The 26,652-nt window shown below is 44.0% G+C and overlaps 1 protein-coding gene across 2 annotated transcripts in view; it reads right to left on the bottom strand.

Moving 5' to 3' along the window:
* Positions 1-26,652, bottom strand: part of ASIC2 (acid sensing ion channel subunit 2) — a 510,130-nt gene that overhangs the window by 271,518 nt on the left and 211,960 nt on the right. The window lies entirely within an intron of this gene.

Below are 26,652 nucleotides of genomic sequence, written 5' to 3'. Positions count from 1 at the left end.
CAGCATGGGGTCCCCCATGGGCTGAGGGTGGGGATCTGCTCCCCCATGGGCTCCATGGGCTGGGGGGCACAGCCTGCCTCACTGTGGGCTTCCCCAGAATCTCTGCTCCGGTGCCTGGAGCCCCCCCTGCCCTCCTGCAGTGCCCTGGGGGGCTGCAGAGCTGTCTCTCCCACAGGTTCTCACTACTCTGGCTGTTGTTCTGCAGGGTTTTTCCTCCCCTTCTTAAATCTGTTATCCCAGAGGCACCACCACCATTGCTGATGGGCTCAGCCTTGGCCAGCGGCAGGTCCGCCCTGGAGCCAGATGGCATCGGCTCCGCTGGGCATGGGGGAAGCTTCTGGCAGATTCTCACTGAAGACACCCTTATAGCCCCCCACTATCAAAACCTGGCCATGCAAACCCAATACAAGCTGCACATCTTCCAACTCTGCACCACCAGAGAGACCACGGTCACTCCTGGAGGTACTCACTGCCATGGGAGTGAGCAGGTCTCCTCCGCCTTAGACCTAAGGGCTCCCCAGGTCTATAACCTGCCCGCTGCTCCCCCAGGTTGTGCCCTCCCACTGTCACAGTAAGGCTTCTAGAGTGAGCAGAGGAAAGGTGGTACAATACTCTGCTCGGTCGGTCACGACGGCTTGTATTTGCTGACAGCTTGCAGGGGATACAAGTCTTCCAGGGAGAATAAAGAAGGTAAGGAAGAAAAGAGGCTCAGAAGAAGGAATGCATACCTGCACAACCCTAATTGTTTTGTTGATGGCTTCTCCAATGAGAAGAGCTATTCTTGTAAAGGGATTGTTCAATTTGCAGATGCAACACATTTTGAAGAACCTACTGCGTCAAGATTTTTTTAATGAGTAAAGCTAGGTTAATACCTGGTTTGCTTTGAATTGTTTTGGGGTTTTTTTTTCCATAAGAAAATCAGACATAAAATTGTTGGCCATGGATGGGGAAACACAACTTACAATGGAAATTATCTTCAGCGATTTCTGAGATGTCTGGTATAGAAAAAAAGAACAAACAACACAACAGCATGAAAAAACAAAAGAGAAGTATTCAATTTCACATGGTCCAAAATGAAATGTTTCATTTGTGGTTTCAGATTTACAATACTTTTACCTTTTTTAAAAAATTCAAAGTCAATTTTGAACAGAAATAGAAAAATGGAAAAATTCTGTTTTGCAAGTGTCAACAGAAAATATTGTAACTTCTTCAATCTTTTTCATTTTATTATTATTGGGGATTTTTTTAAACAGATGATCCACTGACATTAGTTGACAGTATTATTTAAAATGCTTCACTCAACCTACATATGAGTCTTCCAGAGGAGAAAAAGTTAATCTAAAAATACCACCTGCCTCTAAAAATACAATAATGTCTCACTCTTTCCCTTGCAAAATGTGTTTCAGTCTCCTACAACCTGTCTTTGGGCACTCTCTCCAGTCGTAACCAAGCCCATGTGGACACACAGCTGAGCACACCCCTTCGTTTCTGGGACGCAGGGAATCCAATCCCCCTGCCTTTGTGTCAGGAGTGGTTGTGTTGGTGGGGCTCCAGTCACTTCACATTCAGTATTTACAGAGCAGATGTCCTCAGCTGTCACTCTCAACTCCTTTCATGCCCAGGAGAAAGAAACAGGCAGGATTCATCTAAGTGAGTTTAGAGGTTTGCTTAAGGAGGAACTAAACATGCCCTGGAAGCACTTGCTTCTCTCCACCGACCGTGAAGGGTGGTTGACACTGGAGAGCCCTGTGTGTCCCAGGTCCCTTTGCCCACTCATCAAGCTGCCAAACATGAGCCAGCTTTATACACAGAAGCACTTTATACACATTAGCACAGCAAGCTGATAAAGCCTGGTGCAGTGTAGTTCTAGTAGCCCGAGCACCGCACCGTGCTGGTACAGCCACGCAGCTTTCACATCACAGCATCCAGCATCTCAGATGAACAAGCTTGTATCTGTCTGACCACACCAATACGGCACAGATCCACCTCAAAACCTTGTGGCACAATGTGTTACGTGGAAGAAAAGGTCCATATCGCTTAAATAAATTAAATACAATATGTAAAAACCTTTAAAACTGCAGCTCCCACCACTTTCTCCTTCTCCTTCACATACTTGACATAATAAACTGCCATTTCCAGAGGATGTGAAGCTAAAGATCTCAAAGAACAGTGGTTTTGGTATATAGTGAATGTTAATCTATTCCTTTCCTAACACATCAGTGTCTGTGAATTTTAAATGAACTGTATTAAATATTGATTTCCTATAGTTCTAACTGCGCCTGAAGGTTGATATGTCCTGAGGTGATTCACAAATGTTACAGCATGTTTCTCAGGCACCCGTTCCCCACACTCGCGGTGCCTTGTCTCCATCAGGTGTAGGGAGGAGAGCATGCTGCAGTAGTGAGAAGGTCTCCCAGGGAATTCAGGGTGTCCTGGTTTCTAACCCATAATTGCCACCACCTTAAGCAGTTCAGCTCACTTATTTGTTCCCCAAACTATTTCCATCTGTACAATGGGAATATAAATAACAAATTAGACATAACTTCTGTTTGCAGACTTGCTAGTGTCAACAGCAAAGGATAGCTAATGTTATTCCAGGTTATCTCACGTTGTGAGCAGAATAATTTTGCTATAATAAAGTCCTGGACAGTCTTATATATAGGCACAGCATTTATTGCAGGACATCCTCTGCCAGAGCCACGCTGGCCAGATGCCCCATACAAGGAGGATGCACTGCTCCAGGCTGCCTATAAACGGGCAGCGTACATGTTACTGCCTGAACAGTTAGTCTCAAAGTGTATCTAATATAATGAAAGTGAAGGCAGGATAAGACATTGCACTTTATTTATTGACTAATTTCAGCCTCTTTCTGTGATCGTTACCTGAACTGTTCCTTCCTTTAAATCAATTGAAACTGCTCTCTCATTGCAAACTGGAACCAATGCAATTTACTTTTCCTATTCATCTAGCTTTCAAGATTTAAAAAAAAAAAAAGAAAAGAAAAAAAAGAAGATGTAAAGCATGAAAAAAAGAAAATCTGAGAAAAAAAGTGGTAAGGGTTTTATTTGTGCACATATAAGAAATAATCTGTCTTTGGTTTAACCCCTGAGAGTCACCATGCTGTTTGCAGAGATGGCAGCTGTCTAGCTCCTGCAACAGCTCATGCAAGCAGGGAGCGTGCAAGCAGTGTACTTCCAGAGCAGGGACTTGCCACATGCCTGTGTGCAACGTGGCTGGGAAAGCTGCTGTAGCTGGAAAGTCACTTCCCACTTGTTCTTCCCTGCATGAAAGCTAAACTGAAAATGTCTGAGGAAGAAGTTCTGCTGCTGAAAGGTTACTGTCACCTTCAAAGGGAGAAGGGAGGAACTGAAGAGTGTGACACTTCTCTGGCTCAGGGGATGAGTCTTTCTATTCTGACAATACAGCACAAGCTGGAAGTCTCGTAGCATCAGAGAAATTGGAAATGGAATTTGCTGTCTGGGAATGAAAGCAGGATTCTTCCTAAAGGCCTGTCCTCCAGGGCCTTCTACACTCCAGCTTAACGCAAAGCAAGCAACAGAATTTCCCTGCCTACTGTCCATGTACAGAATTCACTTGGACCTGTGGTCACCATGAAAGGTTACCATCACTAGAGCTGGGACTGAGAAAAGCAGTTTTACATTTCCTTACCTTCTGCAACATGCCAGGCCCACCCTGCTGGTTTCCCACTGGGGCATCCACTAGGATTTGGGGATGTATGGACGCCTCTGGCGAAACACGTAACTTTTTTGCCCACCATCACTTTGCATCAACCTAAAGGTATATCTAGAAATTTTCAAATCCACTTGACAGTTTTATGCTGCTCTCAAGTTCCTCCTTGAAGCAGGATTTCAAGTCCTGCTGAATTGCTCACTCAGCTCCTAGGACAGGGACCAAGATCACTGACTTATGTTAGTGTTGGTCTCTGATATTCATGGCAAGAGAAAGGAGCTGCCATAAATCATACATATAGCTTTGTCAGGTGGCTTTTGCCAGATTTATAGCAGCGTGTGCTCTGCTTTTCTTGGGCACTCAGCACAGAGCGCCTTCCTTCAGAGAGCTTGTCATCTATCAGCGCAGAAAAACATTTAAGCACATGGACATAGTGAAATGCAGTGCAATTTCCCACCCATTCTTCCAGGTATCAGCAAGGGCACAATGTGGCTCCCAGGAAATGTCATTCAAAATATTCTGAAGTGCAAATGCTCACAGCTAGGCTTTATATTATCAGGCATCACATCAGATGAGATACTGTCCATCCTTCTGCATTCACTCTATAAAAGCCTAGCGATGCACAGGCAGAGCTGAGCTCCTCTGCACATGCAAGCTGTAGCCGCAGGCAGAGCCCACAATCCATTGTGCAGCTGGACAGCAGGGAAGCCTCTCGGTTTAGCCCAGGCCAGGGGTGTGCACGGTTTCCTCCAGTCTCTGGTCCTGTTAACATGTGAGCACTGGCTGGAAATCTATCATCCATTTGAGGAGAAGGTGGCAGAAGACACGTGATAAGGTAGAACAGACGAAGCCATTAACCTGAGGAAACAGAAGCTCTCCTCCTGCTAAAGCCTATCAGAGCAGATGAGGAGACACAGACATCCCCTGGCTGCAGCCTCTAATCACGCAGAAGGGAGCCATCACTGCACAGCAGCAGACTGGTTACCTCAGCAGCGACAGGCTTGAGGGAGATCATCTGCCTTCCTGCAATCCGGCTGAGGCTCCGTCAATCCAATCTCTTTAATGGTGGTACTCACGACAACCCTGAAGCTGAACAGTGCTGTCAGTCCCACCTCACATCAGGCAAACACGGTGCCTGTGTACCCACAGACACCTCCTTTCCCTGCTGTGGCTGAACATACGAGCTCACCATACGATAGAAAGAGAGACGCACCATGGCATAGAGCAGAGCCTGAAACAGGAGAGGGGGGAAAACCTCGAACATGCCACTTTGTGATGGGGAGCTCCACCCTAGGAGAAGCACACGGCAGCGCAGAAGCTGAAGATGGGGGTTACATCCTTAACTGGTCCATTCTGGCCCATGCCAGCGTGTGCATCCTGGCTAAGGCGGGCAGTGCTCCCGGGGGATGGCATGTACTGGGGGGGCGGGCAGTGCTCCCTCCCTCTCCCAGCGGCCATCCTGTGAAGGAAGTACCAGGCTGCAGCACCAGGCTTCCTCCGTTAGCCCAGTGAGCCCGACCCATTGCCAAAGACAAGATGATTTTAAAAGTAAGATTGGGAAGATAAGGAAGAAGATCATCCTCTCAGGAGCATGCAAAGCCATCTGTCCTCACAGAAACTGTAGAGATACACAGGTTTTTCCACTCCTTTCTCCTCTACATCTGGCATTTCCAAACCAAGGGCATGATACATTCTTCCTTCAGACCCTGAAGGGCAGATGATCACCTGGCTTTCAGGTAGCTGTCTCCTTGCATCAGCTGAGTACCTGCCTTGTGGGCATCACACAAATCCATCCCCATCTGCACAGCGAGCAACAGACATTTCTCCTTCAAGCTCTCTGCATCAATGTAAATGCTACTGTACAAGTGTATAAAAGAACCTCAGCTACCAGTTTAAAGCTCCTCACAAGATTTATGAGCTATTGGATTTCTACACAAATATTGCCATAGCTACTAATTATTAATAACACCCTGTAACGAAGGCTAAAAGCGTGTCTCTAGAGGGAGGGGAAGAGTGTTCTGTAGCTTTTGAGTCCATCCACATTATTATTTAGCAACAAACTCAAGGTCTCTTGATCAGCCCAAGCCATATAAATTGCCCCTTTCAGCCTGCATTAAAGCAGGGTACATCTCTTCAAGACTTCCACCAACGCTTTGTTCTCCTAATCCACACGGAAAGGGTTGAGGCAGTGCCCTGATACGCTTTCACTGTTACAAGTCCTTTCTTGCGATACTAAGGCAACTGTCCCATTTGCTCTGTCATTCCTCCTGGGCACAAAAAAGTCCTTACAGAATGAAGTTGTTTATTCATTCTTGAAATCTCTGGTGATACAGATATTCTGGTGGGCTGAGAGAGATCCCGTTCCCTGAAGCTGTTCACAAAGACTAGCCAAGAGAATCTGTTCTCTTTGACTTCTGATGATCGATGCAAGTGTAGAAAAAGATGCATTTAGAAGTTGTAAGAAGCTAGCATGATTCAGAGAAGGCTGAAAGGGAACACATCTATTGTGGGTTTAGAGTGCTGATCAAATGTGGCCTGTTTAATTGCAATTCTGACCAATCCTGTCCTCTTCCCTTCTCTCTGTTGAACCATGATTACGGCTTCCCTGGCTCAGTGCATCTCAGCCTGTCATGTCATACCAAGCCCATGATGTGACACAGGGCAATAGGAGGTGACAGGACAGGAACAGTCTAATGGGCTGCGAGGCTGAAAACAGAGGTGAAGTGAGTTATTTTTGGATGGGATGCCAGCAGTTGACAGATGATATGAAACAGACCTGACAGATGAAAGGGCCAAGTTGCTGTTTTCAGCCTTGGCAGAGGAACTTACTGACCTTTAAAGATGGTTTGGCCCACCCCTCACTGCTGAGTCACAGCGACCCAGCAGTGAATGGGTTGCTCCCACTGCCTGTGGAGGAAGGTCACTGTACGTTTAAGGCACGGTATGCTGGAGAAATAGTTCAAAACTTGGCTGTTGCATTGGGCCTGCAACAAGCCCATGAGCAAGTTGCTCCAGGCTGGAGTCACCTTAGATCTAGATGCTGAGTAGATATCTAAGACAATAATTTCAGCTTCTCTCTAGTCAAGAGAGATGAGCGTGCCCCAGGGGTGGTCAGCCCATCGCGAGACAGACATCCAAGACACCTAGAGATGAACTGCCGTCTGGTGCTGCCCCTTCTCTGCACAGGCTTAAAAATGGGTGTGTGTGTGGTAGAGGAAGGATGACTTCCATAGATGGAGACATTTGAAAATTCGGTGTCTAATGTTAAGTGAGGTGAATCCCACCCTTTGTGTCTCTGCAGGTCGTCTCCAAAAAGGTGTGAATAAACTCTTTTGTCTCAATCTATCATGAAAACTCTTTAAAACCTGCATGTCTTGTATGATGCTTACTTGGAAGCATGGTCTGAGCAATGGCTTTCACATGAGATTTTAACTTCAAGGTGGAACTTGGAGGGTCCATGGGTTTGGAGCAAATCCCCACTATCCTGTACTATCCTCCCCAGCATTAAACACAGCATTTTGAGACCCAGTGAATCAGCTCTTCTCCCACTTATGGAGGAGAAATTTCCTTGTAGTCAGTGGAAACCATAAGTAGTGAAGCAGAGATTGTATTTAGCTCAGGAAGCTCTTGGAAATGTCCAATGCCTAAGTGAAATCAGAGAAAAGTTGAATAAAACAAAGGCATATAGGAGCTCTACAACTTAATACTTCTAACAGAAGCTACTTGGAACCATGGAGGCTTGCTGGGAGACAGCAAATCTGTTTGCCTTCTGGTATGGAAAATTTCTTTGACTCTTAGTTGCATTTTATCTGAAATTATAGCCATAATACAACTTCTGCAGCCCTGTTGGGATGATATATATAATACTCAAGTCTGCCCTGGGGTAAAAAGGATTTTCCATAGATTGTCAGTCTGTTCTTTATGACATTATCCTCACTAACCATAGCAGGTTTGTATTGACACATTCCATTTCAGTTGCCACGATAAAAAAACAAACAAACAAAAAACAAATTAACTGCGAGGAATTCCCCTTTGCCAGTGTCATATTAGCCAGTGCAGATGGTCCTATTAAATCAGCTTTGGATACCAAATTCTGCCCCCTGCCCCCACCAGAGTGATAAGGAAAGGTGAAGGAATCCAGAAAAAAATTTAAAGGGATAACTTTCTTTACCTATTTGGTCTGAATTCAGTCCTTTTTTGAACTAAGTTATCATAGGAAACTCAGGTGATCTTCAGAGTTTACTTCCCACTGCTTGTTCAGAATTGACTTTTTGCAAAGTGAGGTCCCAAGGGGTTTCCCAAATGGAAAACTTTGTGCTTAGTCTTAGAGAGGGAAGCTCTGTGCATCTTCCCCATCCCAATCCACAGGAGCTCTGCAGCCACTCCACATACTGCTATGGCTTGTCAAATCCAAATCTGCAGCATGAACAATCCAACTCCAGCACCTTCCCAAAAAAGTAATACCACTTTAATTTAGCAGCATGCCAGAAGAAACTTTTAGCTTCGACAAGGCAGGATATGGGGATTTTTTACACATTGTGAAAAGGGAAGAGAGAGCATCTGCCTCCTGAAGGCTGCCTGGCATCCTATTTGTAATAGATCTCAGGAGATAACTTCCTTCTCTGTAAGTGCCTCCCAAAACCTGTTCTCAGTAAAGCTCTAGAGAATCCTTCCCAAGGGCATGTTCATGCACAGCCTCATGTCTCTCCATGATACAATCTTGTGAGCACACTGCAGTTCAAAGAGGGAGGAAGATCCCCAGGTTAAAGAGTGAGCCATGAAGCAGCTCTGCTTAGGGGGCATGATGACAGGAGAGGATGAGGTTCCAACACAGTGAAAAGTCACATTTCATTGCTGCTCAGTGGTCGGGATGGTTTTTATCTTGTGTTTACCAGCTGTGCCCATAGCCACGTGAACTTGAAAGTGTTTTTTCAGCTGCAGTCGAGGACTACTGAGCTAGTTCTCAAAATGTGAGAGTCCAATTTGTTTGCTGGCAGGCTACCAAGGCATTGTAAAGGGTGAAGATGCTGCTTTTCCTCTCATGTTCTGAGAACTTCAGGTAAGAGTCTGCACGGCATGCTGCAAAGACAGACATCCCACCCCTGAATGAAGAGCAGAAAGAAACTGGTTTGTAGGTGTACGCTAAAGCCTGGTGGTGCAGCTGTTACACTGAAGCCTGAGATCTGGCTGTTACAACAACAAAGCAGGGAAGACAGCCTGACAGAGCCCTGCAGACTTCTTGCCTGCTAACTCTTACTCAAACATTGTCCACAGTAGTCCAAAAGCAGTTTATTGGACATATATATTGCTCCTGTGCTTCTGGTCTTACTAGGAGATGTTACTGTGTTTTCTCTCTGAAAGATGACTGAGAAATATTTATGCCACTCTCTTGGGGTTCCACATGGGATGTGCCGAGGCTCACATGTCAGTAATATGTTTCCTAAAAAGACAAAGCTTCCCTTGGGCTTTGGCAAACACTTGAAATGAGTTAGAGGTGGACTGGGAGAATAATATTAGCCATGTTATTGCTTTCTTACATTGCTGCTGGAGGAGGCAAGCCTCTTCTTGTCATGCATGAGAGGGAAAAGAAAATACTGTAATGATACCTCTTAGCCAAGAAAAATCCCTGCTCTGGGTACACTATAGAGAGATCCAGGACCAGAGAGTAAAGGCATGGCAAAGCATATAGGCTCCAGGATCTCTATCATTTCAATCCCGCTGTAGTGTTGGAGGTGTATAATCACTGCAGCATGCTCATGGAAGCCCAACACCTTAAGGGAGGAACTCACAGCTGAGGGTGAACGTTGTTGTCAGGACAGGTTGTGGGAATGCTGGGGCTTGCTTCCCAAGGGATGCAGCGGGTTTGGGCAGGAGACTGGGTAGGCTGGGTAGCCCTGAGCCCTGCTGCAGGGTGTACGGAGCTGCATGCGTGAGAGTATATGTGCATGTGAGTGTGTGTGTTTACAGATACATAGACAGATACATAACAGATTCTTTGCTGCCATCTTCTCCTGGACCCTTCATCCCGAGCTGTCAGCACAGCTTTGTCGTGCCCTCTCCGTGTGTTTGATTCTCTGGCACTGTATCCTGTTGACCAAAGAAAGATGCCTGCAGCATCACCGAAAGCTCTGCCCTATCACAGGAGGCTTAAAATTTTTACTTGCTTACTTAGAAAAAAACCAATGCTGGAAGCAATGGATTTTTAAGTCCTAATTTTGCTTCTTGATTAAACATTTAAAAGATTGCATAGGTTCGACAGAAGACCAGACTGCCTATTAGCTTGCACTTGTGTCCAATGTATCAAGCTAATTTAGCCCTGGCAGTCTGCCAGGAAAAAGCACATGATTTGCTTTAGAGACAAGCTAAAATCAGGTTTTTAAAATAAAAATTCAGAATAATCTATTTTAACTGGATTATTTTTTAATGAAAATTTAAGAAATTAATTGTTTCTAATTTATACCGTATTGAGTGAATGGGAAGCAGACATCACCTTTGATGCTTCAGCTCCACCTCTGCCTGGGGTTCTAACAGTGAGGAAACACCGTACCAAAATATTTTTCTCAAATCTGTATGGGAATTTGAGCTAATTGATGGGAAATCTGGAAAGAGCTGGATGAAATGAATTTATTCAAAAACCAGGGTTGTAGTCTGGGCTAAAGTGAGAGGCTTGGTGACTGTCCACCTGCCCAATGGACTGCGGGTTCTGCCTGTGGCTACAGGTGTGTCCCTTCCGTGTGGTTAGAGACTGCAACCAGGGGATGTCTGTGTCTCCCGTCATCTGCTCTGATAGGCTTTAGCAGGAGGAGAGCATCAATCTGCTTCTTCAGGTTAATGACTTTGTCTGTTCTACACTGACTTGCTCATGTTAATGAGATCAGAGACCGAAGGAAAGCATGCACACCCCTGCCTGCAGCCCCCTGCCCCTGCAGGCACTGTGCCATATCCTCTCATTTTTGCTGACCCCTAGCTTAAACGTTTCATCGCCAAACACGCTCACTCTGGGCCAAGAGCCTCACCTGCAATCAACCAGAGAACACCTTGAGTCGTTTTTGAAAGGACATCAATTTCAGAGCTGTGGCTGTCTCTGAACCATGACAGCCCTGCACCGAGCCCTGCTGATAGCTGGTGGCTTGCTAAAGGTGGCTGAGCTCCGCTGTCACAACCCTGATGGCAACAGACAGCACTCAACAGCCAGGCGAGCTCGGGAGATGAATAAAGCTGTACACAAATCAAACACGCAAGCCCTCAGCTCAGGCCCAAGTCTACCTCCCAGCTAACATGGGCCAAACACACTGGAGTTATACCAGTGTAAATCCAGTGCAGTTTGCTGGAGTCACTGGAGTTACAACAGTCTGTGAAAGCACAGCCTATAAAGACAGTGAGATATCTCCAAATCCCTCTTAGTGTTATACAGGCTTTGTGTTTGAGCTTGAGTGCCCCTTACAAGTATGGTTCCTCACCCAGAGCTGCTACTGGCTTACTGTGGATATGAGCAACACTGTACATTAATTAACAGGTGTGTGGCCCAAAGTGTAATCAAGGCCCAGGGAGATGGTGACAACAGGGACAGAGCCCCCATGTTCCCAAGTTAACAGCAGGAAAGCTAAATTAATTAAGCTATTGGTGAGATAAGTCAGAATGGTAGGAGGGGAAGTGCCCATAGAAATCGAGTTAACTGGGATGGCTTGGTGCAGACAAAGAGCACCGGTTAACTCTGTACTAGCTCTTTCATTTAGTGGTTTGGAGCAATCACCGTTATTAGCTAAGTATTGCTTCTAATTCTGGACTCTGCCTCCTCTTACAAAAAGCCTTTTAAAACCACCCTAACTGAAACAATTACCTAAAGTAAGAAGCTATCAAATAATCAAGCACCATTTAGAAAAGAGAGTGTCATGTTCAAAATGTCCACAACTTCAGAAGCTGGATACTAGTGCAGCTTTTCTGCTGCTAGTAAGACCTCCACCAGAGCACAGATGCAGAATCCGATGCAGGCTGGTAAAATAAATCTCTGTTCCATCAAACACCTGTATTTGTCCCATCACTTTCTTACCCTCTTAATACAACATCTGTAGCTTGCCCTCTTTGCTGGATAACTACACCACAGCTGTAATAGCCCCACAGCAGCGCATAAGGTGGGGAGTGTGCTAGCAAGTGGATGATCCAAAGAGAGGTGGCACTGTTTAACCATTTAACTACACTAACCCTTTCTGTCAACCAAGATGGATTTCGTCTCAGGGCTTAGGAAAACTTCAACTTCCACAGGGCAAACCAGCAACTTCTGCATATGTACTTTTCCTTCGAGAAAAATGCACTGAACTTCAGGGTTGCACAGCCGTTTCCATGCATTCCTCTGGATACAACACAGCAGAAAAGCTCGCACAGGGCAGGGGACTGAGGAGCAGCTGCCTTGGGGGATTCACTGAACGTGAGGACTGGGTAGGCAACTGCTTCCAATGCCAGTAGAAAAGGCAAATACTTCAGATCTCTGCTTTCCTTAGCACAGAGAGGATTTACCGTGTGCTTAGGCAGCATTCACACTCTGAGATCACAAAAAGTCATGCAGCAAAATGCAGATGCTCAATCCAAACCCTTTGCAAAACTGCTGAGGCTGGAAGGAACCTCTGGATATTGTCTACTCAAACCCACCTCCTCTAAGCAAGATCAAGTATAGCTGGTTGCTCAGAGGCATGTCCAGCCAAGTTCTGAGTATCTCCAAGGATGAAGACTCCACAAGCTGTCTGGACAGCCTGGCCCAGTGTTCAGCCACCCTCAAACCAGAAAACGTTATTCTTATGTTTAAATGGAGTTTATTGTGTTTTAATTCCTGCTCATTGTTTCTTCTCCTTTTTCTGGGCACTCCTGAGAAGCATCTTGCTCTGTCTAATTTACTGCCATCCAAGAAGCATTTGTACCCACTGACAGATCCCCTGAGCCAGTTCTTCTCCACACTGAACAAACTCAGCTCCTCCCTGTACGTCACACACTCACGTCCCTTAAACATCTTCATGGCCCTTTGCTAGACTCACTCCAGTATGCCCATGTGTCTCTTGTACCAGGAGCCCAGAACTGGCTGCAGCGCTCCAGATGTGTCCCACTGGTGTTGGAGAGAGAGAAAGGATTACCTCCTTTGACCTGCTGACAACATGCTTCATAATGCAGCCCAGGATGCTGTTGGCCTTCTTTGCTGCAAGGACAAGATGATGGTTGATGTTCAGCTCGATGTCCACCAGGACTGCAAAAGTCTTCCCACTGAGCACATGGACAAATGCCCCCATACTGATGTCTCAAAAATGCAACTTGGATGTAACTTCCACATTTACACTTCAAAAAACACAAGCTCAGCACAGCACAAAAGGGTATAATTACCATTTCAGAAAAAAAATATGTTACTTTGACATTGTGCGTTATGGCTCTGACAGCTCCCAGGCTCTTGTGAAATGAGTGGCAAAGAGACATTACAAACAAATACAGGTGTTTTGTTTTTCTTCTTCCTATACTGAAGGGGCCAAGCTGAAGCAATGAGTGGAAAAATCAACTGTTAAAGGAGGCAAAATCATTACAAAGCAGTTTGTGGTTTTCAGAGCAGGCAAGTGTGGGAATAGTTCTTGTTTTGCAGGCAAACAGGAGCTGAAGCCCTTGCAGAACATTAGTGATCACACATATATGGAGATGACTCCCACTGGCAGGAGCTGAGTGCCTCACTTGTTCCTTAAAACCCTCTCATAGGAGCAACCGCAGTCTGCCCTCAGAAACAACTCTCCTCTCCTTTCTCCCATCAGTTTGATGGGAGTGACACGTACTCAGTACCTGCAGAAAAGCATCAGAAGAAAAATGTAGGAATGATTCTTGGAGTATCCTATTCAAAAGGGTGTCCTTCGTGTCTGTTTACAAAAGAGTTCTTGTTAAGGCTTGGTTAAATGATTCCCTTTAAACGTTTCTTCCCCATCAGAAAATTATTTTTAGAAAAAATTGAAGGTGTTTTTCTTTTCTTTTCCCGGGAATGGCATGCTTTCCACAAACACGCAGTTCAGTCCCCGCAACAGGAGGGTTTGCTAGACAAGCACTGTCAGAGCTGCACATTTGGAGCTATTTTCTCCTTAAGAGACAATCCAAGGGCCCCTTTGACCTTCACACCTATGCTTTTTGTTTATTCAGGTTTTCCCATAAAAACTCCTTCAACTTTTTTTTTTCTTTTATTATTCTAGAACCCCTCTAAAAAAACAAAATAATTTGGAGTTCAGGATTTTCAGCAAAGTGAAAAAAAATGTCTGTAAGGGGAATCCTTGGGTTTTCCCAACCTGATCTTCTAGGGAAGAAAGTGCATGGCACAAAAATCAAACAACTTTTTTTTTTTTCTGCTGAGAGCACATTGACTTAATCCTAAATATTTCAGACTGAATCCGTTCCAATGGGTCCAGTACTAGACAGGATGGAAAATTAGCCTTGCAACACAGAACAAGCAGCAGTCAATAAATATTTCAGTTCTGTATTTGGAACTTGGATGATATATTCATATCCTACAAGGATAATGAAATGCTTCACTTTCCAATGGCCCTAAGCAATGTTTGATTGCACAGAAAGAATTCAATATAATTAAAGAGGGTGTTAAACAACAGCTATTCAAGTCAAACATTTTAAAACCTGCAGCTCCAGATCATTTATATGCAGGAGCATTAAGAGAAGTATTTCAGGAATATTCCAGAACTTGTTACAATTTTTGAGAAACCGTATATGCAGGATATCTGACTCAGGCATAAGATGGCTTTAAACCTGGATTTTTAGTCTCCTAAGGAAATGCCCTAATCAGCAGATGCTTGGTTCTCCTAATGCGTTGCTGACTCAGTCGTTCTGCCTGGTATCACTTTTTTTCTCTCTCCTCCTTTCCTCCACCACCCAAACAGATTCCTAAAAGACTGGACTCTGTCTCAGACAGGAAAGACATCAGTCATCAAAACCTGTCCCTCTTTTCTTCATTGCTCAAGTCCTTGTACCACCCAGCATCCTCGAGGGAAGAGCCAGCAAGGCAGCACATCTCAGCCAAAAAGTGAGCGGGAGAAAACCTGCACAGGCAGGACTGGGTGAGCTGTGTCTTCCCACCTCGTAGCAGGAGGCGGCACTGGCTGGGAGGGCTTAGTGCCCAGCACACCTAGCTCCAGGAGCTGGCCCGTGCCAGGAAAGGCACAGACACACTACTGCTGCAGGGAGCATGTCCAGGTGGGGATTCACTTGAAGCCTAAACCACAGCCCCAGCACTGACTTCTCCTCTCCTAGCACAAAATCAGGATCTCCTCCTCTAGTTTGGACACGGCCCAACTCAACAAATATCGAGAGACATCCACCATGTGCTTACTCTTCTTTACTCAAGAGCTTGTCTTCTCTACTCAAGCTGCCATGCTGACCACTCTGTACCCTTCCCCAGGCGTGCCTGCCCTATAGCTGGGCTCCAGAGTGCCCCCGTCCTACCCCACACAGAAACCCCAGCTCTCTCATGTCCTCCTGACCACTTGTTACCCACTGCACAGAATTTTTTCTTGCTTGAATATCAGTCAGTCACCAGCACCTTTAAATAATGTCCTACCTTTTGTTCAATTCAGGCCCTCGGTGAGTAATTTATTAAACAACTGCTAGACAGTTCAGGTGATCTAGATGAACTTTATTAACATACTCAAATAATTCAAGATTTCTAACAAAAGAAATGGACCTTGGAAACACTCATTTTGATTCACAACCAGCTTTGGTGTAGCTGCCATGTTTAACCTTTTGTAGGGGAGTTGTAGGGCAGGGCAGAGATGCCCCAGATTTCTTCCGAGACCGACCCTGAAAGGACAGAAACTCGACAGACGAGGCCAGAAAGTCTGTTGGGTCACTGCTCCTAACGGCTCGTCACTCAGCTGCTCAGCAGAGGCACAGCACAGACGTGGGGACTCACTCACTGACAAGGAGCTCAGGCATCACAGCAGAGGAGAAACGCAAGCAGGGGGCTTTGCCACCTCTAAAATGATAATCAGTGAGAGTCCCAAATCTCATGATTACTGGTTCCTGAAGGAGAGCTTTCCTTTTTCATCCCTAGGGCACAGACTGCCTGGGTGGAAGACAGTCAGAAAATCTAACATTTCTCCATGGAGGGGAAAGCTTGACAGGCCCTACGTACTTAAGCAAGACTGAATGGGAGGTCAGAGCCTTACACCCACATCAGGGTCAGCGCAGAGTGTTCAGCAAGTTTGCCTTGAAGTTTGATTTAAACATGCAACTAATAAAGCAAGACTTTACATAAAGCAGGATTATCCCAGGTTGCATCCACTGAATAAACCCCCTGAATACTAGGAAACCTCATCAAGTAGGTAGGGAAATACTAATAATTTTGCTGGGAGCTACTGCCTTACTTCTGGAGGGAAGAACCTAAGGTAGACCATCCTGCAGAGCAGCTGACAAGCCAGAGGCAGCTGTACAGCCCAGAGACAAGGAACAAAGGAGCCCGTCCGTTACAGATGGATGCTGTCACCAACGAGCGAGCCTGCAATGACAGAGGGACATTGATGTTGCAATGCACCAGCAGCCAATCAATAAGTAATTAGAATGATTCAGTGAATTTACTACACAGAGCAATTGATAAAATGAATTTTAAAATGAATATATAAAGTCCACAGGACAAGTTAACTCTTGTTGGCTCCCATACTCCATCTCCAACAGCTTGACTTTTCACATGCTTAGAGATTTTTAAGGTCCCTATAGCATCTAGCAGGAACTTCTGCTGCACTCAGGGTCTGCACGCAGCTAGTAACTCCAGCACTGCACCAATACCATGAAGCCAAACATTAAAGCATTTCTTCCAGTCCTCATTCAAAAAGTTACGTAAGAGGAGGAAAGTGCCACTTAAGATTTTTTGTTTAAGTCCAGGGAAAAAGCATCAAGATTAAAAAGAAAAGAGAAATCCTTCTTCAAAAGAGAAAGGAAAACTAAAGAATTCATAGATTAATAGGGGAAACTAAAATATCTCTCCCAAATATATTAATATTACTCAGGCATAAATTAAATATTTTATACCAATGATTTTGAAGAGTTTCATTTTGCTTTTCAACATTCTGAAGTTTTTGCCTATTTATGTAACATACATGCCTAAGCAAAAAGCTCTTTTGAATGTAAAACCTGAACTTTGTTTTGAGAACACTGTAAAAATTTTTAAATTTTCTCTCACGAAAGAGAAAAATGACCTTTTGCTTAGAAAAGCAATAATGGTGATGCATTTTTATTTCAGTGCACAAAGTTCTAATAGAGAAACTTCAGGGCACCCTAACTACATCTGCCTTGTTAGTTTGTTTCAGCTAGGTTAATCAGCCTGACTTTTTAGAAATGTGTAATTTAATTGTTAGGACTTTGTCTGGCTCTCAGTAACAGGGCTAATGAGAATATCACACTGCAAGCTGCATAAAAGAAAGGTTATCCCTTCTGACATATCAAATCCGGCACGTGTAATAACACATTTTCTATTCCACTGATTGGGAGGTTCAGCACTGAAAAAGCCTAAAAAAAATAATAGTATCGTGTACGGCTAGGAGCAGTCACAGGAAAAAGTGTGATCTGGGTAGACCTGGGTGGAACAATAGGTGTTTTCACAATGACTATCAGAACACCTTCTCTGATCTGGAATGGCAGTAAATGGCTTCAAAAGCGCTATCTGAGCCTTGTTAGGTGTATTATTACCTTCCAGGTCTAAGTCAGTGTGAACAGCTTGTCTCCTTTCCAAGCAGCTGTCCACCAGCAAAACGTTTGGCCTGGCTTTCTGTAAAGCAGGAGGTTTGGTTGTTTTTTTCCCCCAGACACAAACTTCAGTAGTAATCTGAAAGGAGGATATCTGAACACTTATTTTGGACACTATGTCATGCCCTTTGCAAGCAAAGCCCCTACTTTAATTCCCCTTTGCTGTGAGCTACTGTGTGTACCGCTCAAGGAGGATGCTATTTGTCTTACTTGGATTACTAAGGATTATGTATCCTTCTAACCTTTTGGAAAACTGACCTGTTTCCAAAATGATACAGGTGACCATCTTTACTGACTCCAAGTCCATCATTCTCTACCTCCTTAAGTTAGCTACTACTCATAGATATACTACTTATAGATATACGTGGAATTCGGAGCTATGGAAGCAGATATTGACTACTACTTCTGAGATGTTAATGATTTGCTAAGCATTGTAGCTATCATAACTGCTTCAGTATTTTTGATACACTTTTAAAATAGATCTTTTAGAGAAGTCGTTACGGTAAAACTGAATTTTCCACAGACTTTTTTTCTAGAAGAAAGTTTCTCAAGCACCATGTGGATTTCTTGGTTAAAATTCAAAAAAGACACAGCCTTCAACAGGCAATAAAAAAGTTCAGTCTGTTCACACCAGGGACAAGATTGTCCCTGGCAGATGTGTACTAATCTGTTCTTAAAATTCTTTTGATCGTTTGAGGTTTACAGGAAGGGGTGGGATACAAGAACAGTTAATCACCTCCTGCTCGAGCCGGTCACCCGGAGAACACTTTAGTGTCCTTTCAGCTTTCTGCTTTTATACTTCCAGCAGCCTTGCGTCTCTCTCAACTCCAAGGACCTCTTTGGCTAAAAGACTATTGGCACTTGCAGACTCCTGGGTTGAAGCTGTTCTGCAGTTCACTATTTAGAGTGGCAAGTTCAAGGTGTACATGCTATTTTCCATGCAAGTGCCCTAAATCATCAGATCAGGTGCCTCTCTGTCTTTGTTACTGCACTTTGTAAAAGGCGTTAAGTATTCCTTGGGGTAGAATGTGTAACTTTGTCAGGCTGTGAAAACCACTTCTCACCCAGTTCCTGTGAAGTCTTTTCTCCAGAGATCACACAATGACTGAAGACAGCTCACAATAACGAGCCTGAAGCTTGGGCTCAGACTAACCAGAAAGGAAAAGGTTTCCTTCCTTTTTTGAAAGGATTCTGTCTCAGATGCAGAGGCTCTTCATTGTCTTTAACTCCAAGAAAAACTTAGGTATCTTGTAAACTACACAAATTAATTAATTAATTCCCCCATAACATTTCCTTTTGCAGGAAGGCTGGAATATAATCAGAAATATGTTAATGTGCCATTTGCTAATTTCACTTATTCCATCTGGGGACAGTAAGATCTTCTCCTCTGATATGTTTTCAATGTACTTGTCAGAATTATTAGATCTTGAAGAAGAAATAAAGCTTCCTGCTTTTTGCAAGTATTTTTTCATTCTTCTCCCTGAGTCCTCACATGAGGGAATTCAAGACAAACTGCGGGGATTTTCCCCATTAAGCCAAGACCATTTCAGCTGCTGCTCATGCTCTATCCTCTCTAGATATCTGGAGTGAATTTTTGTTGTTATTCTTCGTTCAAGACCTTTTCTTGATCATAATTGGATTCTAAAATCAGCTGAGGGACAAATTCAATTTTGTGACTAAAGATTTGTCTTTCTAACCGTAGGTTGCATTACTGCTGCTTAGAGAAATAATATCAGGCCATTACCTAACAAGAAAGTAATTAAGGGGTCAAAGATGCTGCTCTGTCACCATTCAGTCCCTTCTACCACTCACATGCAGAGAAACAAATTCTGGTCTAGGACAAATTCAGTTCTTTCAGCCTGCCAAGGCTACACAAGCACAAAACCCCTACCTGGAAAACAAGCACCTTGGTCTCCTGGAGAGCTGCTACTTACCCTTTCTGAAACCATGGCAGAGAGTGCTCACACCATCTGCCACGGCTAGTACAAGTGGTTTATTTTCCCTGATTCCTCCTACAGTCACTACCGAGAGCCCAGCTCCTTGAGATGAACATTCAGAGCACCTGAATTAGGCTCCCACTTCAACCCAGATCCAGGGAGGCTCGCTCTCCGCTGGCTGCAGGCAGACAGCAAGTGAAGTCAGCTGGCAAAGCACCTAGAGCCCCCCACGCTTCTCCAATACCAGCTAGCATTCAAATAATGCTCACAATCTGAGATCATCAACGTCCTAAAATTCGGGCTGTATGTCTGTGACGATCTTTTCAGCGATTACATATGCCTCTGGCTCCTGGCCTCCAGGCAACCAGATTACTTTGATAAATTCATATGTACTAATTCATAGCCCTGACCGTGCTTCCCTTTTCAAACAAGATGAAGTAGCTAATTAAATGCTCTTCTAAATCACTGGAGATCTCCCAGGCTGCAGAGGAGGAGACAATGGAGAGATGCTTCTGATTATAATTTTTCCCTTTCTCTCTGACAATTAGCTGTGCGGAGGCCTGCCCCCCACTTCTGACCTGCTTTGTTAAATTCCCCAGCAATCTGTAAGTGACGTGTGTGCTACATGCCAGCAACACTGCCTAGGGACCGGGACAGCTCATGTGGACTCAACAGCTGGGCCAGTGACCTTCCATGGGACTTTGGGAATGCCATGATATTTTTTCTGTTTCCCACCTCTAAAACAGGAACGATGGACTGGTCTCCTTTCAAAGTGCCTGTCAGCTGTGAAATCAGAACTTAAGTGTTCTTCCTACTTTAATACTTCAGAATTTATTTGCTTTTCTAATTTTGTTCTGTTCACGATACATGTTTGAGCTTACTACCAGCAGAGATGTCCAACCCAGGCTTTACTATTAGAGGGAATTGATACTAATGGCAGCCCTGTTACAATTTCTTAGGTTTTTATGTTCCATGTAAATAAAATTGATGTGCTCAGAATTGGTGAAGTTATTTTGCAAGGGTTTAGTGGAGCTTAAATTATGCTTTGGCCTTGTTCTTCTGAGGGTTGGATTTTACCTGGGGTGAAACAGAATGGCCTGGTTAGTGAGGATAGATTTCAAATAGTAACTCCTACTGTTTAATGATCACTTCAACTTGCGCTATCATGATACATAACAGCTATTTCCCTTGAAGGCTCCCAGTACAGAATTCAGATTACCAATTACAATTGGGAGGGAGCATAGACACCGAGAGTGCTTAAAGGTAGAAAGGAAGCTGAAGCTCATATCGCATATTCCAGCGTATGAACAACCCTTGTACAGCCCCATGTTACACTGAGATATTAGCGGTTGCTTTGCCCGTGAAATGATGTAGGAAGCACATCCAGCCAGGCGTCACTATTATGTTGATTTTTGCCTTGACAGAAGCACTAATGAGAGCCGTGGGCTTTGCTTTGTCCAAAGCCATTCTACTGCATAGACAGAAGAGATTTCTCCCACCAACTTACACAATTGAAATCAGCTTGCAGGAAAAGACTGATTTTTCAACAACACACTTTGACTAAGTGAAATTTTGCCTCCCTTTTCCATCCAAATCACAGGAACTTCAATTTCAAACTTCTTAACGAACTAAAATTTGATCACTTTTCCATCCATTAAACTCACCATTCTACCATTCTTTTACAACTTTACATGATCTACTGTATTTCCTAAGAGGAGGGAAGGAGGGGCATAAATAAATAAATAAAGCCAAAATAAAGAGAACTGTTTCGTTCTGGCAGAAATCAAAGCATAATTTTTCATTTTGATGACCTAATCAATAATCATGAGCAACGTGAAATCCCTTTAAAGAAACTTCTGCTGGCAGACAGTTCTTGCCCACCTCCCTTCCCACTGCTGCAGAGGGGGAAGGCAGCTTTCCTGGAAGGGAGGCTGACAGACAAGCTGATTTGTATTTGTCTTTCTATCCTTTCTGTTGCTTTCTTTGTCTCCATCAGATTTAACAGTTACCTCACTCGTGCAGATATCAGTCTCCAGGAGTGACTGCAGAGAGCTGTCTTATCTGGCACACTGTGCTGCAGGGGCGCACAGCTTCCCACTGGGGACGCGGAGCACTTGGGACAGACCATACGCTCCAAGTGAAAGAAATCTTGAGCTCAGTTCAGTCTGTACAAGTCCAGTGTGGACATGTCACCAGCAGCTACTTGGAACAAGAGTCAGTCTCCCCTGCAGGAGGCTGGAGTCAAGAGGCCAGAGGTAACAGGACAAATTTCCTTTGGAGAAGCGAGGTCAAAGGACTTACCATGGAGCAGGGTGGAAAACACCGATACAGAATTTGGGGGCTTTTGTACACAGGACACGAAAATGTGCAGCCCCTGAAGATGTTCATCAGGAGTTGTGATTTCTGATTGCTTTAGATTCAGATAATGAAGGACATGTATTTGGGGACTAGGAGATTCTTTCTAAAGCAGTTCTGGGTTTTTTTCCCCAACTTATTTTTGAGTGTGCCTGGAAATACTTGCTTGGAAGTGTTTAAAGAAAATCTTCACAAAAAACGTCTGCTTCCCACATACATTTGTGATATTTGTCTTCCTCCTGTCCTTTGCTGCCAAAAACCAATCCTCAATACAGATATGCATCCTATGGAAAAAAATGAAGTAATTTGTCCTGGTTTCTGCTGCGATAGTTAATTTTCTTCTTAGTAGCTGGTACAGTAATATCTTTTGGATTTAGTATGAGAATAACATTGATAACACCCTGATGTTTCAGTTGTTGCTAAGCAGTGCTTGCTCTAAATCAAGGACTTTTCTGTTCCCCGTGCTCTGCCAGCGAGGAGGTGCACAAGAAACAGGGAGGAGACACAGACAGGACACCTGACCCGAACTAGCCAAAGGGTTATTCCATACCATAGACCATCATGGTCTGTACATAAACAGGGGGGAGTTGGCCAGGGACCGCCGATCGCTGCTCAGGGACTGGCTGGGCATCACTCTGCGCGTGGTGAGCAGTTGTATGGTGCGTCACTTGGGGATTTGGTTCTTTTTTTTCCCTTGGACTTTATTCCCCTCTCTCCCTCTCTTCTTCATTACAATTACTGCTGCTATTGTGGGGTTTACCTTTTTCCATTTCTCCTCCCCACGCCACCAGTGCATGAGCACGTGAGCAAGTGGCTGTGTGGTATTTAGTTGCTAGCTGGGGCTAAAACACAAAAGAGTTAAACCACGGAAGAATAAAATGGAATATTTCTAGTGACAATGCATGGTGTTGCCACAAGGAAGGTGTACCTTGCATGTTAGATGCTTTCTTTTTTTTTTTTTTTTTTATTGGAGACTGGCCAAATATCTGTCTTCTGATACTAGACCCAGGGATCTTTCTTTTGTCTGTCTACCTGCCCACTCAGAGAGGAGGCAGCTGCTTATCACAGCAAGCATTGGCCCAGGGCCCAGATCATTCTTGTTTAAAGTTTTCTTTGAAAACCAGCTCCTGTGGTCAGCGTAGCTCCAGCTATTTGAACAGTGTAATCCATCACTGCCTGCTCACAGCAGCCCACCCCACAGCATAGGTGACACCTTGAGCAGGACATCAGAGCCACCAGTGACTGAGCCCATGGTGAATTGCTACCCTGCAACAGTGTCTTGTTTCTCAGCATCATTTTCTGCAGTGTACTTGATGTTTTGAATTTGTTGGTAAAACTCCCCATTTCAATCAATATAAATGCACCTGAAGAGCCAGGCAGCCTGCTGAGACCTGGAAGTAATGCTGTTTGGATGGGAGGAGAAGGACAATTTCTGCCTTGTGTGCATCTCTGCAAGGTGTCTGGATGGCCATGGGAGAAGGAGGAGGAAAAAGATGCAAATGCCTCTTCATTCTCCTCCAGGATTGAAAGGATCAATAAAAAGCATGCAGGATTAAAGAATTAAAGAGGGGAGGGAAGCTGAGATTACAAGTTAAAAGACTCATTTTAATTTTTTAACTGAATAAACGGCACATCTGGCTGCTGCTCCCACATACTTCAAACAAAATGCTCCATGCTTCTTACTCTGTTTCCTCAGAATACAAGGAAACCTTTGAATGAAACCGCACTTACATTAAATCATTTACTTTGAATATCAGCCTCAGAAATGAGGACAGGCCGCTGGCAGAGACATGAGCTCCATGCTTGATGCTTCCACCTCAGCAACAATACCATCAGGTGAGTCCACCACTCTCTTGCTCACTGGTAAAACCAAGACGGGCTGTGCCACAAAGAACACGAGGGAGCGTGTCCCTGCACAGTGCTCTGCAATGCTGCTGGGAGAGCGAACAAGAACCAAGGCTCCTTCCTTCTGTTGAGGATGCTATAGATGAATAATGCTGGGCTAAGTGGCAGCGCTCCTAACAGCACAACATTTCAATGCTGAATTGTTCACTCCACAAATGTGAGTCAAAGCCCAGACATAACAGTGAGACCTGGACTTTGAGTACAGCATCACCCCCAGGTTTTCTGCCCACTCAAGATTATGAGGACAACAACTCGGCAGCTTGCTTTGTGTTTGTTTGGCTATCATTTCTTTTAAAGCAAGTAACATTTCCTGAGACATTTTTTTCTGCTCAGTCTTGCTCCTTTCTCCTTCCTCCCAATGCTTGAGTTAAATTAAACATCTAATTTTCAGCTATTTAAAATATTTCAAAATCACTGTGGAAAGCTAAATTTATAGACAAAACATTTTAAATAAGAGAATTCAAAATGATTCACTGCAGAAACACCAAAATAAAATAATTCCAGCTTCTCAAAAAAAAATCCCACTCCCACTTCTGTATATATCTATAGTGGCCAGAAATATTTATCAAACTTGAGATGAATTCTTCAGTGAGTCAAAACAAATGCACAGGCAGATTTATTTGCTTCTAAATGGGAAATATGGCAAATAAAATGTTTTTCCAACCTTAGTTACAGGTCACTCAAGCCCTGCAGAGACTTCAGGGCTGAGAGGTGGCTGAGAAGGCAAAGAGCCTTACCTGTTCTCCATCCCCAGCTAGATGGAAAGCTGCGTGCTGCGCTGGTGGATACAGACCTAGCCATGGTTTGCAACTCAGCTCCAAGGCTGCTCATTTCGCTACTCAATAACCAGAAAGGAAAGCCACACACTCTGCAAGGCTGTATATTAAAGAGGAAAAAACGTGGGGAATATCCATCCCCAAAAGAACTAATTCAAACTCAGGATATTCAACACAAGGAGTTTAACCACCATACAATGCTCTAAAGAGGAAGAAGATCAATCACATGACTTGAATGCAAGAATTTGTGCAAGAAGTAAAATTATATATTGCCCACAGGTACTCTTATATCTCAGCCCTTCAGCCTGAATTTGCCACATCGTGAAACAAAAGGGTATTACAGCACTCCTGGCTCCGAGCACTCTCACCTGGCAATGCTGTTTTCCCTGCCCATGAAAACAGTTCAGGTTATCCCTTTTGCCTGTAACGGACAGATGCTCAGATACTACATGTATCTACACATAGTAGTGCAGACTCTTATAAGCAGTGAATTGTGTAAGTGTAAACGAGACAGATATATAGAACAAAAGAAACAGACAGACAGACAGATAGATGCTAAGAGAAAAATAAAACCAGATGTAGAGTCATATTCGACACAGAGAAGAGATTAAGGCAGGTTCTTCCAAAGCCAGCAACAGTGAGCCTCTGGCACGAAGCTGCAAGGTCAAACCCACTGATAGATGAGCAGAGGAAGATGAGATTAAAAGAAACAAGTCTTTTTCAGATTACCAGACCAAGCTCTTAAAAGGACTGTAGGTGACTCTAAAAAAGTCTTCTGCTAGCCCTGAGTGAGTGACATGCAGCCACATGTCCAGGTGCTGATAGGAGTGTGTCACACTGTGTGGTAACCTTGGCTTTGCAGGAGGTTTCTGTGGCTGACCCATCGCTGTTGCTGATAAAAGACTGGAGGAAGGCAGCGAGGCCTCTTACTTTTTGCTCTGCTTGCTTATATATATATATATATATATATATATGTCTTTTTCCCTGTTAAAAAAAATCCTACTTAGGTAATAGGCTTCAGAAAGGGGAAAAATATCCCATTAATGAGGAACCAATAGAGACTTTTCAAAGCACCTGACAGGGCTAAAGCCATAAATTCTCTGAATTAACTAGAGTGGAGTTACAGATGCAAGTAGGAACTCAGCCAGGAATGAATTAAAAGAATTCAGCCTCAAATTCATCAATGTCCTGGTTAATATTTTAGCCTCTCAGTGGTCCAGAAATGATGAGGGAGAGAACAGAATTGACAGTAATAACAAGGCTGTTGAACACTCTTTGTGAGTCTTATTGGCAAGGAGATTGGTGAGAGGTATAATAGCTCACAAAGTGCCGTTGCTCCTCCCGGGAGTCTGTGATCACTGCCTGCAAGCAAGGTCTGTCCTCCAGTGAGCGCTGCTCTCTGTTGTGCCTCCGTCTTTGTGGGAAGAGAAGAGTCTTGGGACCATCTTGGGAGAAATAGAGGAGCCAAGGAAAACGTGCATGTGTCTGACTGGCCAAAAGGCTCTTCTAACATTTGGTTTTATTTACAAGGAGAACAAGAGACAGGTGTAAAACAGTAACAAAGATGTTCCAAGACAGACTATAAAGTAAAAACACTTCGCTGTGAAAGTTAGAAGCTTTTTGTTTACAGCCCAAGCAGGTCAATCATCCCAGCGCAGAATTGTTTGAATTAATTTGTGAAATGGTGCTTTGGCCAGATGGATTGAAATGTTTCATTTAAACTTTTCATCATGATAAATGACCCTCCATCATTGTTCCTTAAATTTAATTTAAATGTGGGCCCTTCGTTACATGTCCAGGTTTCAACAATGTATTAACCCATCTGCGTTAAAAATGTATGGTATATTTTATGTATTTATTCATGTAACTTAGGAAAAAAAATGTCAAACCACTCACGAAAAAATCAAGATCAGGGAATTTTCTTAGAGCCAGTTCAAGTGGGATCCTTCACTTACTGGGGTGGTGGTCCAAAAACATAAGTGTTCCCTTCTGAACTAATTATCTGGAGTCTCATGCAGATACAGGCAGCTCTGAAGCATGATTTACTTCATGCATTTCGATACTGACCCCAAGAGAAGAAAGAAGACGTGCCTATTTCTTTCAGCTTATTTGAAAACTGTAAGCTGAGTCCAGACAATTGGCGCAGACTGAACTCTACACTACAGACATCTAAACTTAGATTCAGTGACATCCCACTCTTGAGACGGTTGCAAATCGTTACAGGTTACAGG

This window comes from Falco cherrug, chromosome 20 (genome assembly GCF_023634085.1).
Source record: "Falco cherrug isolate bFalChe1 chromosome 20, bFalChe1.pri, whole genome shotgun sequence".
NCBI classification, from domain to species: domain Eukaryota; kingdom Metazoa; phylum Chordata; class Aves; order Falconiformes; family Falconidae; genus Falco; species Falco cherrug.
Note: the sequence above shows the minus strand (reverse complement) of the source record. Positions and strands in the feature narration are given on the sequence as shown.